The sequence below is a fragment of the Cylas formicarius genome, unplaced genomic scaffold, assembly GCF_029955315.1.
Source record: "Cylas formicarius isolate icCylForm1 unplaced genomic scaffold, icCylForm1.1 PGA_scaffold_2__14_contigs__length_35257938, whole genome shotgun sequence".
NCBI classification, from domain to species: domain Eukaryota; kingdom Metazoa; phylum Arthropoda; class Insecta; order Coleoptera; family Brentidae; genus Cylas; species Cylas formicarius.
The window spans coordinates 30,905,694-30,924,264 of record NW_026844319.1 but is presented as its reverse complement, the minus strand read 5'-3'; the positions used below and the strand labels follow the sequence as shown (position 1 = coordinate 30,924,264).

Here is an 18,571-nt window from a genome sequence, read left to right as displayed (position 1 = left end):
TTTGTTGTGCGATGTCATGCTCTTTTAACGCTAAGATTAACTATAAATCAAAACCTTGAATGAACGCTCGTATTGCAAAGCAATGGTTTAATTTTTTTAGAGCCATGGTCAATGCAAAAATTGTAACAAAAACAGAGCGACGTTATTAACTGAATGGTAGTTTAGAGGTATAAAAACCCTGTTATTTTTTTATTTCTTTTCTTTCAAGCAAACAAATTTAAATATTTTAAAAAATCTGATAATATTTTGTTTTAATTTATATTAAATAAATAAGTTTTTTTTGTTAAATTGTTACTTTTGGGTCACCCTGTATTATTATTTTTTATTTACTTAAATATACTTACTTCAAAATGCTTCTACATTTTATGTTGTGTTGTTAAACCGTTTTTATGATTTAATTAAAAACTGTTTGTAAGTATTTAATTTTTTGGTGAACACATTGTATAATAATTATATTGTATTAAAGTTTGACGTTCGTAATATTTTTTTTCTTTTTATTGATGTGTTTTAATTAATATTAAGTAAAATTTATTGGCATTATGAAAAAAATCGCAATCGTATTAGTCAAACACCTGGGGTTTCCCTGGCCTACTAGTCGTGATCATGATTTAAATGAGACTTCTATTTTTTTAAATCGTTTTTTATCGAGACCAGCCCAAAAAGCACAACTTAAACATATTATCACAAATAAAAAGTAAAACACAACTCTCTAAAAAAAAGACAAAAAAATAATAAGTGTATACTTTGACCAGAAATATAGTGCTTTCACAAACGACCCTGTGTTTAACTTTGCCTACTGCTTATTACTCTAAAACCGCAGGCCCTTATGGAACACCCTGCCGAACAGACCCTTATCCGTAACTATTCCAGGACAGTGCTGGGAATTTATCTACCTACACTAATAAGCGGGTTATACGTATGTTTTCAATATTTTTCGCCCAGCAATGTACATACAAAAAATTAGTACAAAGTAACAATTTGTTGCTTTCTATTTCATTTCATTTCTACATAGTATTATTAATATGCAAAATATTAAATTGTGACTTTTTCTTTCCGCTTGTTCTATCCCGATCCTGTTTCTTATATGTACAACTGATGTCGAGGAATCAGTTGTACACTATTGTTGTACTGCTATTGTTAGCTGTTTCGCAATTTATGGCTCATCTTTTTGTGATGCCCGTCACTGTATTCAATTTAGCTTTTTTATTATTTCATCCGAAAACATCCACTTTGGAGCAATCGGATGTTTTCGGATATATTTCCCACGCTTTGAATTTTGACGTTTGTCAATTCTGACAATCATGTCAGTGAATGTATTGGTGTTGTTTTGGAAGAATGTGCCCAAAAACTAACGGTCGTAGAAAAAGTATAGTATGCAACACGTTCGGTGAGCTTTTTAACTCACTCGTTTATTAAAAATTCGTGAGTCGAATGCCGTTTACCGCACTTGTTGCATAATATACTATTGTAATTGTTGCAAAAAAATATTTATGAAATAAAAAAATGCTTTTGAGGTAATTTAATAGCGATTGGAGTATTTACTTTACTTTAAAAAATAAATTAATAAAAAATTTGAGGTTGTACTGTTATCAGCTGGATATTTTTAGGATATAACGTAATTTTATTTCTAAAATTGTTTAAGATATTTCGTAAGGAATTTTCCATTTTTTCATTTATTCGTTCGTTAATTTCTTTGTTGTTTATTAGTTTTCCCGTTGGTCCGTTAATAGCGGCGAATCAAACGGTGAAAATAAACAATGTCGGGTTTCAGTTGAACGTTATTTAAAAGCAACGATGACGTTCGGAGATAGCGGCCATTGTTTACGAGAGGTCACAGTTCCGAAATATTCCCATAAGATTATACGCGGAATAGTTATGTAAATATTTGGTGTACGGGTACAAGTACTATCGCGTGTTCTTCAATGAGCAGGCCCGCCCATATCCGTTTTTGCTGAAATCACTCCCATCGTACTTTCCCAACGTTCCTCCAACGAAATATGAGAAAAACAAAGACAGGAAGTCAACCTAGACCAACTCCAAAAATAATCCCATTTGGACAGAGCTTTGTAATAATGGTATTTGTTTACCGTACAATTAGACTTTACGGAACGCCATGTGCAATTGAATATCAAGTTATAAATATCATAATAACTCAAATAATTTTATATCTGGTCTGTGGCTTTAGTGTTCCACACATGAAGACTGAGTACTTCGTAACGAAAGAGGAATGAGGAAAAACAGTTGCAAATTGACGATAATATCAGCATAGTCAGAACGAAGAAATTTAAGTACTAGGCGTTTACGATTACTGATGAAGGAACAACAGAGGAAGAAATAAATAGCGGGTTTAATCAAACAAGCAACTGCATCAATCAACTAAACCCAGTTTTGTGTTACAGAACTATCACCAGAAACACCAAATGTATAACATCATGGTAACAAGCATAATGATGGAAGAGCAAGTGAAAACAGGCGGATGCTCAAGGGCAATGACTGGAGTCCCAGCAGAAGACGGGAAGAAAAGTAGACCAAGACAAAATTGAGTTTCTGTCAATTGCTCTACTTGGTGTCCTGGGAACAAAAGTCAATACAAAGTATTCTGTTATATGACAATTGCAGAAGAGAAAAGAAAATCATATCTTTGATTTACAAGTCACGCACTACATTAAATACGGAACACGTTCTATATGGGAGGCAAAAAAGGAACTGACGAGAAACCTCAAGCAGCAATAACAACGGAAAAATCACTTTAATCACCTGGAACACACATAAAAAAAAAGTTCTTTGAAGACTGCTTAAAACAAAAATTTTGACGAAAGCATAAAAATCATAGTTAAATTCATAGAATTTTGAAAACGTCTGCGGTCTAGGCATCGGAATAGCTGACGCATCCGTTCGCATAAACGGGTTAGAGGGGTTAGCTGCGACGAGCAGGTGGTTGTAACGTCATATCGAGTCGGTTTTAGTGCCCACCTGTCGTTGAACACCGAGAAATTTTTGTTTGTTTTCCCGAGACAGCTTTAAATTATTCATAACTTACCCAGTTAAGAGTGTTTATAATTTTATTAAATAAATGATACGCATGTCATAAACGTTTTCGCAATAATCAATTCACATTTGTTCACTGCCGAATTTGCTAGGTACACTTCAATGATGGCGCCGCCAATGAAATTAATGCAGCTTCTCATCTAACTGTACATCTAGTCGCCTCTCGAGAAGAAACCAGTCGTTCTCACGCCCGGCATGAAATCCGTAAACCCCGTCCGTAATGGATCAAAATGAGCTCCGCACTCTCTCGACGGGCCTTTGTTTTTCCCCAACAATGTTTTCTTCCGCGGCGTGTGTTTCAACCGTAGAGACGTCGTTTATTAAATAAGTATTTAGATTTGCGCGTTGTCATTTATGTCTTTTGAAGGCTATTTCGTAATGTTTGATATAAACTTCATTCGTTTTCACATTTTTTCTCAATTTATTACTAATAAAATAAATAATAATAATAATGCGTTGTTCGGCAAACTATTATAAGACCTAATACAATAGTACCCACCTTTCTCACTCATAGTCAGTCTGTGACTGGGATATGTGTAATAAAATTAATTAATAAAATCTATTTGTTACCTTCAATTTCTAGGAGTTTTTAAGTCTATTCGCATAATTTTGTTTTTTATATTTTATCAGAAGGTTTTTTGTTCTGCAGAGCACCTAATATCTAGTATTTATATTTTGCTTCAAGCAAATAATATCCAGTTGTCTTTTGCACTTGTTAATTTCAGGGTGTTTTATGTATTTAGGGTTTTTAAAGTTTCTAGAAAGTGGTTTAGAACTTTGAACATTAAACTTTTGTGACTAGAAATAGTGTTTTTTTATATCGAATCAGTTAATCCCTGATATTGATTCTGAACTAGGTGAAGTAAGGTGACTTATTTAAATTAATGTTGTCCCTTTCAAAATAATCCCCCCCTCCCCAGATATTGTAAATTTAAGAATTCAAGTCAACACTTTTGCAGAGATTTTAAAAAAGCTCTAGTAATACCAGTATTTAAAAATGGGAACCCTGATGCTGTTGAAAATTATCGACCTATATCTCCACTTCCAATTGTTTAAAATATTTTAGAAAAATGTATAGCTAAACAATTAGTTCGATATTTTGAAATTAATGGTATTTTTAATAAAAATCAGTTTGGTTTTTTAGAAGAAATAAAAACACTGACGTTCCCCTTGTGGATTCTACATCTGTTTACACACTTTTTGCTGATGACACCACTGTGTCTGTTTCTGGGGATTCATTTGGAGACACGTTGGAGAGTTCCATGATCGCACAAGAAAAGGCCGAACACAGATTAAGTGCAAATAAATTAGTTTTAAATAATGATAAAACAGAGAGTGTGTTTTTTCCATGAGAAATTCAAGTACCGTTGATTCTAATAAATTAAATACCAGATTTCTTGGCATTAAAACTTGGGGGGACTCCCATATAGATTTGTTGTTCCGAAACTCACCAAAAATTCGTGTTTGTTTCGACGCTTGACCGAAAATGTCTCTCCTGGTGTGTTAAGGACTGCATATTTTGCACTTTTTCATTCACACCTCCGATATGTGATCTCAATATGGCTGTGCTGCTGCTGGCAGGCACCGTTGTGTTCGGATTACAACGAAAAGCAATTCGGATTATTAGTGGATTTGGTTATCGGGAGGACTGTAAAAAAATTCTTACTTCTGGTCAGCACTTTCTGGTTGAGTTGAGTTCTTTCAGCGATTTTTTTTATCCCGTTAGTCGTTCCAAACCTCATTCATTTCATTTAGAGATAGATAGAGATGCTGACATCTTCAGCCAGTTCTCTAGTAGTGATTCAACGATTTTTCAACACCATTTCTTTAATTTTTTCAACGCTTTCATCCATTATTGATGTGCTAGGGCGTCCAAAACGAGGTTCGTCATCGGTGTCCTCTAGGCCATCTTGGAAGGGCTTGTAACACTTATAAAAAAAAAATTGCCCGAAGTAGATTCACCATATGCCGTTGTAAACATTTCAAGTATTTTGCAGCGTCGTATCCCATTTTTTACACAAAATTTTATGCAAATTCTTTGTTCCATTCTTTTTGTCTCACAAAAAAAAGTAAACTTGCAAACTGGCTGAAACTGTGAACATGTATTAGGTATACGTGTACCAAGAATCGAAGATCGAATGTACGTAGCCCTCCGAATTACAAGTCACCTTACTTTTTCAACACACCTGGTATATTGAGACACAGTTTTCATTTTGTACCTCACGTTCACAACGATTTCTATTTTTTTTTCGTCCGCCCTGTATCTTACTTCTGCGGCTCGTTGCAAATACGAACGCGTAGCCATGTTTTATTGGGTACATATTTATTCGCGATTTTTTTCTTTTGCCGGAGCCGCCGGTACGACCGCCTGCGTTAAAATGAGAACCGCAGCAACAATTCACCACGGGCGATGGCATAAACGTATTATTTATTTTACCATTTGATTGTGGAAAATTCCGCGCATAAATCTCTAAGCGATGGCCTGAAATTGCGAAAAAACGATTTTATAAGCGTATTATTGAGTACCACTCGAAGGGGGCATCGGACGAAAACTCATCTCATTCTTTTTCTACATATTAAACGCCCCTTCACCCACTTCACCTATTCTAGTCACACAAGTTCAATGAACATTTTAATAATAATAGGTTAAATGACAGAACGGATCACTTTGACTTTGTATTGTCCACGGAAGATGAGATTCTCAACATTCTGAAAAATATAAAATCTAAAGCTGCGGGCCATGATGATATAAATATATCATTAATACTTCTTTGCTGTCCATATATTGCCTCATACATTACTCATATAATAAATGAGTGTATCTTAAATTCGTACTTTCCGTCAACATGGAAGCGGGCACAAGTCATCCCCTTACCGAAAATAAACAATCCAAGCGAATTTAGCCACCTGCGGTCAATTAGCATATTGCCTGTTCTATCTAAAGTACTTGAAAGAATTATGAACGATCAACGATGAACGATTAGACTTAATCACAGTTGTGAGAGTGCCATGCTGGACATTACTGATGACATTTTTATAGCGACTGACGATGGAAAGATAACGGCTTTAATATTGTTGGATTTCAGTAAGGCATTTGATATGATAAACCATTCAATTCTCTTGGCCATTCTCCATTACGTTTGTTTCTCCGAAGGTGCTCGAAAGTTTCTGTGTTCCTTTTTGTCTGGTCGGACACAACGGGTTGTCTACAATCAGCAGCAGTCTCCACGGGGCAGCATTCTTGGTCCCTTGTTGTACACTATTTTTACTTTTAACTTCATTGGAGCCCTCCACCAATGCAACTGTCACTCAAATTTACTACTCATTTTTCCTCGAGAAATAGCTACCGCGGAGGATGTCATCAATAATGATTTATCAAATTTTTTTAACATTGCAACAGATGACCTCCTAAAGCTTAACCCTAATAAATCTTCAGTAATACTCTTTAGAAATGATAATCACTTAACCCATGCAAAGTATAACATAACAATTAAACTTAATAACATAAAATTGCCACTCTCTGAGTCATGCAAAAGCTTGGGTCTCACTCAGAGAACATATTACTAATAAACTAAGGGTTGCCAATGCTAGTTTAAAATTAATTTATGGCAATAGACATGTGCTTTGTCAGGGAACTCGTAAGTTGCTGTGTGAATCACTTGTTCTGTCACAATTTAATCACTGCAGTGCTGTGTACGGACCGTGCCTGGATGCGTCCGATCGTTACCGTGTCCAGAAGGTTCAAAACTCCTGTCTAAGGCGAATTTATAGGGTAAGGAGGAGAGATCATATCTCCCCGTACCTTGCTGCGTCGGGTTGGCTTAATATGCACCTTCGATGCAAATTACGAATGAGTTCTCTTTATTTCAACATTCTTAAAACAAAATTACCTTTTTATCTCTACAGAAAAATTACTCTTAACATATCAATACACAATTTGAATCTGCGTGGAAGACACCGACTAGTTATACCCCGTCACCGCAAAGAATTATTTAAAAGATCATATTCTTATAATATAGCCATTTGCATTAACTCTATTACTAATTTTAATATTAATCAGTCCAATTCAACGTTTAGGAATAATTTCAAAAGGCAGTTGTTACGTACGCACTAATGTTAAGCTCTTCTACAAAACATGTGCCCCTTTCCTTTCCTTTCCTTCCCCGTCCATTTCTTCTCTTTTCTTTTCTTTAGAATTATGTGTATCTACGTTTGGCGCTTTCAGATAAATTCTATGAAATTTTTTATTATTATATTCTCTGTTAAATTGAGGCCTGAGCAGTATCTAGAACTTCTAGATGGCTGCCCTAACAAGGCCTATTGTTGACCATTATTTCACTTACTTAACTTTGTTATGTAATTATTTCTATGTAACTGTGATGGTTATAACAATAAATGTATTATTATGTATGTGACACTTATAGAATTAATTTATGGTATAAGAAAATGTGATCCAGTCTCACACAAACTACAGGATGCTAAGTGGTTGAATATGCAGAATAGGCGTAAACTACACTCCTTGGTATTTTGCGTTTGTTTCGAGTAACTAGTAAATATTTTGTTTGGTTGGTACGAAATTTAGTAATCCAATCATCTGTTCTTATTTTTAATTTGTTTTTTTTTTTCGTGGCGGTCGTAGAAAAAATAAACTCGTGAGTCAAATGACGTTTACCGCACTTGTTGCATAAGATACTAATTTTAATGTTCTCTTTATACATAGTAGAGATAATTTCGCAGCTTCATTCATCCCACGAGGCAGCGAGGCGTCCTTATCCCCGACTTAAAACCGTTACGTCTTACCAAGAAATTTTAAAAAATTGGAATCTTGTCCGACGGACCTTCGTTTACTATTCATAAATTCCCCAGCGAGATATTTAATTAAACCACCGCGTACTCCCGGTTCGATTTGCATAAGTTAATCACGTAGATAACCTCAAAGTCATATTTCTTCCGTTTGTAATGCATCGCGTCTTATTAAATCCGCATTGTCCCGTATCTTCCATATCCTCGTGCTTATTATTATGTTCCTCATCATAGTGAGAACTTTGGATTGATTGGATGCATTAATCAATATTCTTCTTAAATTGATAAACCGGGAGATTTTTCTTCTTACCGGTTCTCTATTTACGCTGTTTCCTTTGTTCTGCACCATATAGAAGAACTGAGACGAGATAACACCTGAGAAGTCTTAACTTTGTCTCGAGCGTTAGGTCATGTTTTGCTTGCTTTGCTTTTTTACTGATTATCACGAATTTGGTTTTGGAGCGTCTCTATCCGATTCCATTGTTGATTTCTGTCTTTATTGCAAAAGGATAACCAACTTCAAAGAAGGCTAAAAAAATGTATGGGCAAAGAAAGTTATTTCTACTGAATACATTGATTACCTTGAAAAGGCTAAGAGTACTGGTCAATATTACGCAGAGATTTAAGAGCAAGAAGTTATCGAAGCTGTAAATGAGTATTTTGAGAAGCTTGACGAATGAATCTACGTTTAAAACTGCTACAACCGAATTACAACAGTTATGAGAAATGTGTCAGTGTTGATGGAGATTAAAAACATCGTTTTTCTTAGTCAGGCTGGAAACTGGTCTCCTCAGTCTCGTAATTGATTGTGCATCATTGAATCAAACAAGTAATATGAAATGAGTAAGGGTAGTAGGAGTATGAAATGTTAAAAAAAAAGTTGGTTAATGTTTCTTGAACAAATGTGGTTACACTTAAATTTTTGTTTTTTCCAATTTTTCCATTCAGTTTATTCAACCAAAAGATTTACAGTTTGCTTGTAAATGACATCAACACTACCTTTCCGTACAGTCGATGGGTCGATGGGACTGTTTGAATATCTTTGAAAAAATAGTCGTTTACCCGTATCCCCTCCCTTCTTTCCCAAAGGAAAAAGTCGAATCTAAGTAATCGATTTTTATTTTTTTCCGAAATTCAAAAATTGATTGAAATACAACTCAGTAAAACAGTGGCATAGTGCTTTCACAGATATATATTTTCACGTTACAGCCTGTGAGAATTAAGAAAACAAGACAGGGAAGCAAAAAAATGGAACAGGTATGAAACGGAATGTAGTTTATACTAAATATATATTTTTTAAATTTTAGGAATCGTTATAAAACACAGAACAATTAGTTAATGTAAATATAAATCAGGCTTTTGAATATCTCCCAGATAAATATTTTCAAAGTAATTATGTTAGAGCTTGTGAGAATTGAGAAAGGAAGGAAAACAATCAGTTAATGTAAATGTAAATCGGAAAAATAGACGCTGAACTATGTCCCTCTTACTTCCCCAAATGAAACAGTCAATTCTAAGTTATCGATTTTTATTTTTTTGAATTGAACACGTGAAGGTGCTTAATTGAATCAAACAAGTAACATGAAATGAAATGTTCAAAAAGAAGTTGGTAAATGTTTCTTGACCAAATCTGGTTACACTAAAATTTTTGTTTTTTCCAATTAATTCAGTTTAATCAACCAAAAGATTTAGAATTTGCTTGTAAATGACATCTACGCTACTTTTCCGTACAGTTGATTCGTCCGGTATTCTAGGCAATTCTATGAATCTGTTTTTTATCTGCTCCTTAATTATTATTGTTATTATTATTAAAACGTGCAGGTGAAGAAATATCCGAACGTTAACCAAAAAGAAAACGCCGCGGATGTGCGAAACGCTCTGTATTGTCGGCGACATATCTCGCCGAATACACGACACCGAGAATGAGGCACCTATACGTAAAACGTACTTGAAAGATTAGAAAAACTACAGGTCGAGAGCAAAAGCGATAAATAAATCAATACGGCGGAACGTATAAATTATTTCAGTAAGGACTGTGACGTTTTATTTAAATCGTCCCCTTATCGCGGGTACAAGTAAAAAGCTTCGTGACGTTTCCCTCGAATTATTATCGAGCCTCGGATATAAGGTAAAACCCACCAAAACCCAAAAAGTTTATTCTAAGTAATCGATGTTTATTGTTTTCCTAAAATCAAAAATTGATTGAAATTCAAATCAGTAAATCAAAGGTTTTCACAGATAAATATTTTCAAATTAATTATGTTACGCTGGTGAGAATTAATAAAAAAAGGCAGAAAAACGATAAAATGAAACAAGTATGAAACAACGTGTAGTGTACTAAATATTTCTTTTATTTTAAAAACCGGTATAAAACAGCAAACAATCAGTAAATGTAAATGTAAATCTGACATCTAAATATCTTTGAAGAAATAGTCGCTTACCTATCTCCTCCCTTTTTTCCCCAAGTGAAAAAGTCGATATTGATTGAAATTCAACTTAGCAAATCACTGGTATAGTGTTTTCACAGATAAATATTTTCATGTTGCAGTCTGTGAGAATTAAGGAAAAAACAACTTGTAGTTTACACTAAATATTTCTTTTATTTTAAGAATCATCATAAAACAGAAAACAATCACTTAATGTAAAGGTAAATCGAACTTTCGCATGTATTTGAAAAATAGTCGCTTCCCCTTCTTTTCCCAAATGAAAAAGTCGATTCTAGGTAATCGATTTTTATTTTTTTCCAATAATCTAAAATTGATTGAAATTCAAATTAGTAAAGCAACGCTATAGTGCTTTCACAGATAAATATTTTCAACGTAATTATGTTACACCTGCGAGAATTAAGAAAAGGAGGCTGAGAAACGAAAAAATGGAATAGGTATGAAAGATCGTGTAGTGTACTAAATATTTCTTTTATTTTAAGAATCATCATAAAACAGAAAACAATCACTTAATGTAAACGTAAATCGAACTTTCGCATGTATTTGAAAAATAGTCGCTTCCCCTTCTTCTCCCAAATGAAAAAGTCGATTCTAGGTAATCGATTTTTATTTTTTTCCAATAATCAAAAATTGATTGAAATTCAAATTAGTAAAGCAACGCTATAGTGCTTTCACAGATAAATATTTTCAACGTAATTATGTTACACCTGTGAGAATTAAGAAAAGGAGGCTGAGAAACGAAAAAATGGAATAAGTATGAAAGATCGTGTAGTGTACTAAATATTTCTTTTATTTTAAGAATCATCATAAAACAGAAAACAATCACTTAATGTAAACGTAAATCGAACTTTCGCATGTATTTGAAAAATAGTCGCTTCCCCTTCTTTTCCCAAATGAAAAAGTCGATTCTAGGTAATCGATTTTTATTTTTTTCCAATAATCTAAAATTGATTGAAATTCAAATTAGTAAAGCAATGCTATAGTGCTTTCACAGATAAATATTTTCAACGTAATTATGTTACACCTGCGAGAATTAAGAAAAGGAGGCTGAGAAACGAAAAAATGGAATAGGTATGAAAGATCGTGTAGTGTACTAAATATTTCTTTTATTTTAAGAATCATCATAAAACAGAAAACAATCACTTAATGTAAACGTAAATCGAACTTTCGCATGTATTTGAAAAATAGTCGCTTCCCCTTCTTCTCCCAAATGAAAAAGTCGATTCTAGGTAATCGATTTTTATTTTTTTCCAATAATCAAAAATTGATTGAAATTCAAATTAGTAAAGCAACGCTATAGTGCTTTCACAGATAAATATTTAATTTTTAATTTAATTATGATTGTTGTCTGTAAGTTTTTAATTTTTTTGAGAGCTCTGCGGCATTGCCAAAAGTCAGCCGTCGCGTTACACAACGAGTTTAAAGCCCACCGTATTTAGATGCAAATCGTTCGTTTTACATTCAAACGCGTACGGCGTGTAAATCACGCGCGCAACCCGCAATTTGCTAATTAACGTTACGTCAGCTGGAAAATTTATTTGGCATATTAAAAATATATACTCATTCACGGCGTCAACCGCCGAAACCATAACACTCCGCGTTGCGTAACTGAAACGGTTCGCTGTGAACGAAAACGAAAGAACGTCGGCCGTTTGTCCATTATACTTCTCAGATTGGCCAAAATGTTGATAAAACACTTCAAAACACGATGAAATTTCTATAATTAAATAATAACTACCTCAACTTTCCGTGGTGTACAAGGTTACTCATTATATTTTGACACCCACCTACGGGGTTGATTTTGAGAGATAGAAAGGAAAGTGTAAATACAAAAGATTTCTGCTCCATTATCTTATGCAAATGTCAGAACAAACAAACGAGACGATCGCAAGCTGTCAAAGTGACGGCAACATCTTTTTTTTTGTTTTAAATGGAATGCCCTACATATGATTAGTTTAAATCGTATATCTTTTTTTCCTGATTTCGAAAACATAGTTTATTGACATTTCATTTAGCCGTTTTTGAAATATTTCAGTTTAAAAATGGTCAAGTCTGCCTTGATAGCAACCATGTTATTTATGTTTGCAATTGTTTTGACAACTAATAAAAACCAAAGATCTGCAGCGTAAGTTAAGTAACTTAAGATAGTTCAAACAATAGAAATATCAACGTTATTTATTACATTCAGAACGCGGAATCCGTGTTCCCAAACGTGAAAAAAAGCATTTCAACAAGAATATTTCATTTTATCCGCTATCGTTATGACTTTATGAAAGTTTTGAAAAATTGGATGCAGCGTTGGAGGCTGACCGCAACATTTTTTTGATCGCACTTTTAAAACATATTTGCGATTTTCGAAAATAAAAAGCTAATTTTTGATAATTGGCCTTTTTTTTTCAAAATTTAATATCTTCAATTATTTCGATGTGCTTGTGCAACTAGTCTTTGAGAACGGTTAAACGTTTGGCAACCCAAAATATAAAAATATATAAAAATTGAGAAAGTAGAACTCAAAGTTATAATGTCAAGAGTCCTAATAGTATAATAATTTACCTTGAAAGTAAAGTAATACTGTCCTGGTCTTCCTTGTGACACTATTCCGGTCCTGAAATTGTTTAATTACATTTTTAATTGTATTTATTGAATTAACTCTTCTACTCGGATATATTTGTCGATGTTCTCTTTTAACCCTTGCAACATTTTGTGCGTTTGAATAATATAATTTTATTATTTGGCGTGTCTTCTTCTTGATTCCGTTCTGAAAATTACGATACCGAATATATACTCAAAACATTTGGTTTTTCAACAAGTGCTTACACAACAGAGTATATCCCAAATTTATGAAACTAAAATCCAACAACAGTCCCTCTACAAGAAAAGCCCAAGGTCAGACAAAATGGTTGGAAACACAACCAAGACATCAACACAAGAAAAGATATATACATTGGATTTATGTGAAGACATTTTTAACACTCATCTCGAATCATGAATTTCACAATAGATTTATCAATTTGACTGACAGTACATTCTCTGAGAAAGAGTCCGGATTGCTAGAAAATGGTTTCAACTTTAATTTAAATTTCTCAAACACCAATATAGAGTTAAATTGTTTAGGGGCTGATTGCGAACTTGCTATTGACGGTCACAACGGCAATATCGTAAACAAACACTTATTAGCTAATTTAATAACATCTCAACTTAATACTAGCATCAAATTCAAGGATCTTTCACATGTGTCTATGGTAAAATCAATAAAAAATAAGGTTTCCCAAAATAGTGTAGTATTTACAAGAGCAGATAAAGGAGAGGCAGTCATTGCTATCGATTCTCTAGAATATATTACAAAAACCAAACAGTTTCTTCTTAATCCAGATATATACCAAAGTATACAATATGATCCCTCCGAATTATGTCAAAAGCAAATGATACCAGTAATTACCGATTCATCACTTTTTAATTTATGTTCTTTAATTAAATTACACAAACATCATATTCCAATTAGGCCTGTACTTTCTTTTGTAACAGCTCCATGTGACGGTTTAAAAATTGATCGGAGTATACTGTGTGGTGGTGATGTGCGGAGTGCCCTCTATTGCCATTTCTCGGAGACGAAGTTGGCGTAGGAGCACGGAGTGGCCAGTTCCTTTTTAGGGGACGAACTGTGTTGACGTGCTATTTTGATTGTTCGATTTTGATCGGCTGGGCCAGAGTCGGTACGACCGTTCTGTTTTTCCACGTATAGTAATACACTCAGTTAGTATAGTATAGTGTGTGTATTGTTTTCGACGCTTCTGAACCCGGTGTTGTTCGGTAGAAACACATCCATCACAACCATCAGTTTATTTTTCAACAAGATTAATTAAAATTTTAGAATTCGACTTAAATCTAGATATGCTATTTAAAATTCATTCGAACTAATTAACAAGGTTAAAGACATAAAAAATCCTACTAAGGCAATTCTAGTTTCATTTGATGTTGAAAACTTATTATGTTTAAAAGTTATTATAGACAATATTCTCACGCAGAGACAAGTTAACCCTATCATAGACCAAAATTGTTTTGAATTTAATGGTCAATTTTATATTGCTAATTAATTATGGGAAACCCAGTTAATCCACTACTTGCAGAAATTTTCATGAACAATTTAGAAAATATACATAGACATCCTCTGAGTAAAGGATTTCTCTGGTGGTGTAAATAAGTAGACGATGTTTTGGCTTGTTTCACTGGAACCGAAAGACAACTACAGTCCTTTTTCAATCATATTAACTCGAGACAAGGGTCGGAACAAAATAATTCTCTAAACTTTCTGGACCCAAATCGAGCTTAACCTATTTGAACCAAGTATTGTGCTTTTCCCGTGTGCCTGGATTCATTTTCACTTTTTGCGGTTCAAAGCGAATGGAAACCGTTCTAATTCGATTGATTGGATATAAAAAACACGACCAGGGGTTCGAGATGCACGTGTCTGGATTTGCACTCAGCGCACGTGACCTTGTTAACGGAAACCTTTATTATTGGCAATCGCATAAACGGTTTTCGAGAATTGATGTTTTTCTTGCACCCTTTCACGCGTGATTTTTAAATTAACAAAAAAACTTCCCGACCCCCCAGCCCCCGCCAATTTCAATAGGTTCCTTCAAGAAGCTAAGCTTCATACGTACGCAAAATTTTAATTCGATGGTGGTGCCCTAGGGCCCACTGTTGCCGAGATATAATTTTTTCTATACTAGCGTCGATACTTTCGATAATTGATAACCAGAAAAGGAAGGGCCACGAGTAAATTTATGTAAACTTTTGTAGCAGCTTAAAGCTTGAAGTCAGGTGTGTAAGAAATGAGAAGGTTGCAGAAGGTAATGCTGAAGGTAAAGTGGACCAATAGAATAATATCATTCCTGGCTGAACTGGTTCATTTACACCACAGTACAGCTGTTGGAAGGATACGTATTTTCGTCTCTTTCGATTCGTAGATCTCGTTATACAACAAAGATATGAATTTCATATTATTCCGCGCAAATAGGTCACCGACAAAGCCCGCAGGTATGGCATAATGGACGGCATCGCGGCCAGGCATTCGCTCGTATTACCATAACCTAGAAAAATTGTTTTCGAATTACGTTTCGTAAGTTGCAGGCGCCTCCGCATCGCTTGTCCAATTGCGGTTGAGCTAGGCTGAACGGTTAGTGTTATTAACGAATAGAATAGAATAAAACAGAATAGAAGTTTATTAACCATTCTGATAAGTCACAAGAACAACAAATGGTACGTCAAGAGTATGGCAAACCCAGCATTATTATGTTGAGTCTAATTCATTTGCATTATAAGTCGCTTGTTCGAAAGGACTTTTCGACCAAAGAGGCATCTCAGATTTCGGAACTTCAAAAACGTCGTCGACCGAGGAGAAAGATAAAGATAGAGAGAGAGCGAGTGAGAGTGAGTGGGCGGCGGAGGGCGGGGCGGAGGAAAGTCGTCGACCCTGTCCGTTCGTTTTCTGCTATATTTGTCGTTCCGCGGGACGAAAACAACAGCCACGAGCGGCAAAAACTCGCACCTGTGTGTGTGTGGGCACGCATGCAGGAAGTATTCAGCGTCGATTCCGATTGCGAAGAGATACCGAAGATATCGATTACCGCCGTCGCATTGGTTGATATTTACGTCTAATAAAAGAAAGTTTGACTACAAAAGGTGTAGAATGATATTTATTTTTTTCGTATTATTTCTATTGTCACTCAATTACCATACCAACCAAAAATTGTTCTACAAAACTCTAAAAGATATAAGGACCAAAGATAAGACTGGACACAAATGGAAAGATACTGGACAACGACAACGATATAATCGACAGGTGGAGAACATATTTCCAAAGTTCATTGAATAACAGCAATGAAGAAGGTGATGAAATTGAACAGGATTGAAGAGGAAGAGGAAGAGGAATATTTCAAAAAGAGGATAAAAGAGATTGCAGTAACTATAGAGGGATGACATTATTGAGCATACAATCGACAGTCCTATAAGAAAAACTTTCTAAAGTCCTGGAACCACAACTAGAGCCATCTCAAAGCGGACTCAGGAAAGGAAGACGCATACACGACTACATCTTCAGTATCAAGCAAATTATGGAAAAGGTACGAAACATTAATACAGAAATCTATCTAGTTTTCCTAGACCTAGAGAAAGCTTTTGATAAACTTCCAAAATATGCGGTGAGGCAGAGTTTGGTGAGACTAATTTCAGCCATAATGTCCACATATTAAAACAGCAAAAATTGGGTCAGAATCGACAACATGCAATCAGCATACTTTACAGTAAACGGGGGCACAAGGCAGGGGCGTTTTGAGTCCGTTACTATTTAACTTAGTTACCAGTACATCCGGTGGGGTATAAAGATCTGGAACCCGTTTGGATCAGCGAACGTGCAGTGTGCGAGTGTTTGCAAGAAATGAAAGGGAACTTAAGAAGAACCTGGAAGTCTGGAACAACGAGCTAAATGAGAAAAACCTGAAAAATTCACGAAGAAAAAACGAAAACTATCGTTACGTCCAAAACAAATGGAATTCTGGACATCAAATTAAATGAGAAACGAATAAAGCAAGTTGACGTTTTTAAATACCTGGGGGTAAAAAACCAAAACTAAGTAGCTACGGGCGTCACCAAACAGAACTAAATGCGAGAATCGAGAGTGCCTCAAGACTATTTCACACTTTAAAATCAAGCTTCATTAGAAATAGGGAAATATCAACTACAACCCAAATAACAATATGCAAGACAATATTCATCCCAATTTGAACATTTGGATGTGAAAGCTGGGTACTGACCCAAAAGGCAAAAAATATAATTCAAAGCATGGGGATGAAGTACCTACGAAGGGTCCTTAGGTATCACAAGGAGGGACAGAATCCGAAATGACGTGATTAGAGAGAAATTGAAAGTACAACTACATATGACCGACTATTTAGGAAAAAAAGTAACATCGAATCATTTAAAATACATACGTATATCTGCATATTAACGTCGAAAATATTTTTCAGCGTAACATATTTTAGAAAATAATGCTACTTTTCACAAAACTGTCAAAACTGAAATATTTCATCAAATACGTGGTATTGCGGAAAGTGTTACTTCTCTTTCGTTATGAATTTATTGACGATTTTTATCAATTCAATTTATATAACTAGATGTTTTTCAAATTTTCCCAAAAGGAAATTTCCTTTTATCTGTAAATATTTTTACACATGGAGAACGAATAAACTATTTTCAAAATAAATGGATACAAGGTGCAGCATCCGATAAATTTGTGCTGTAGTCGGAACACTGTTGGGCAAAAGAAGTTTCTTGAACAAATCATAATCATCGGATTCATTGATTAGCCCATGTCCATGGGTCATTTTCACCCACTCTCTGTTGTTGTTAATGAAACATGACAAAAATGCAAAAAAATGCGTTCTGAAGTAGAAATATACAGGGTGGTTCATTTAAAAAATGAATTATGGAAGATTATAGAGGTTTTGTTTTTGCTGTAGTGGGTGTCGAAAGATATAAACGAAAACCCTCTGGCTTTGCATAATTTCTCAGGGGCATACCCCCCATTTTTCCGAAAATTTTCTGGTGCTTCCCGTGGCCATTGAAAACGGAAACGCGAGTAGCCGTGCTAGCTGACCCGTGGTCTGGGTCTGGGTGTACCGGGTCGTTGGGCAGACAACAATGGTACATTGCGGACACGGTAACGTGAGCAGGAGCAGGAGAACATCCAAGGCGCGCGATGGCCGCTGCGATAATACGCCCCGGAGCCCAAGGGGCGTCTTCGATATTATTAACTACTTTCGTAATTATTACGCAAGGCGTGGGAATACCCCAGTCGTACGATAAATTACGTTCTTTATTACTATCGCCTTGTGTCCGGCAAAAATGACGTCTTGACGTAATCCCGAACCACACTTCGAGCGATCGGTGTAGAAGTGTGGACTTCTAGAAAGGAACGCGGTTTGTTGGTTTTGTTTTAAAAATTCGGAAAAGTTATTTTGGGATTGTTCGGATCCTGCGTTTCTCTAAAGACTTCTGGCAAATCAACAGAACACACCAGTAACTCCCCACCCTAGCAGAACCATTGTTGATATGTCGCAAAACACCTATTTCAAACCTGACAAAAAGACACAGAGGTTTGTTAATAGGTCGTAAAACACCTATATTCGGGGTCCGGATATAATAAGCCCAGTCAAGACCATAAAGCTGCTTCAACCGCAACTAGAAGAGTGTACGTGAAAAATGGAGACCACCCT

General features: G+C 35.1%; 1 protein-coding gene across 5 annotated transcripts in view; it reads left to right on the top strand.

Annotated features, from left to right (window-relative positions):
* LOC132697904 (FH1/FH2 domain-containing protein 3) overlaps positions 1-18,571 on the top strand; it is a 120,950-nt gene that overhangs the window by 9,339 nt on the left and 93,040 nt on the right. The gene's annotated exons all lie outside the window — the stretch shown is intronic.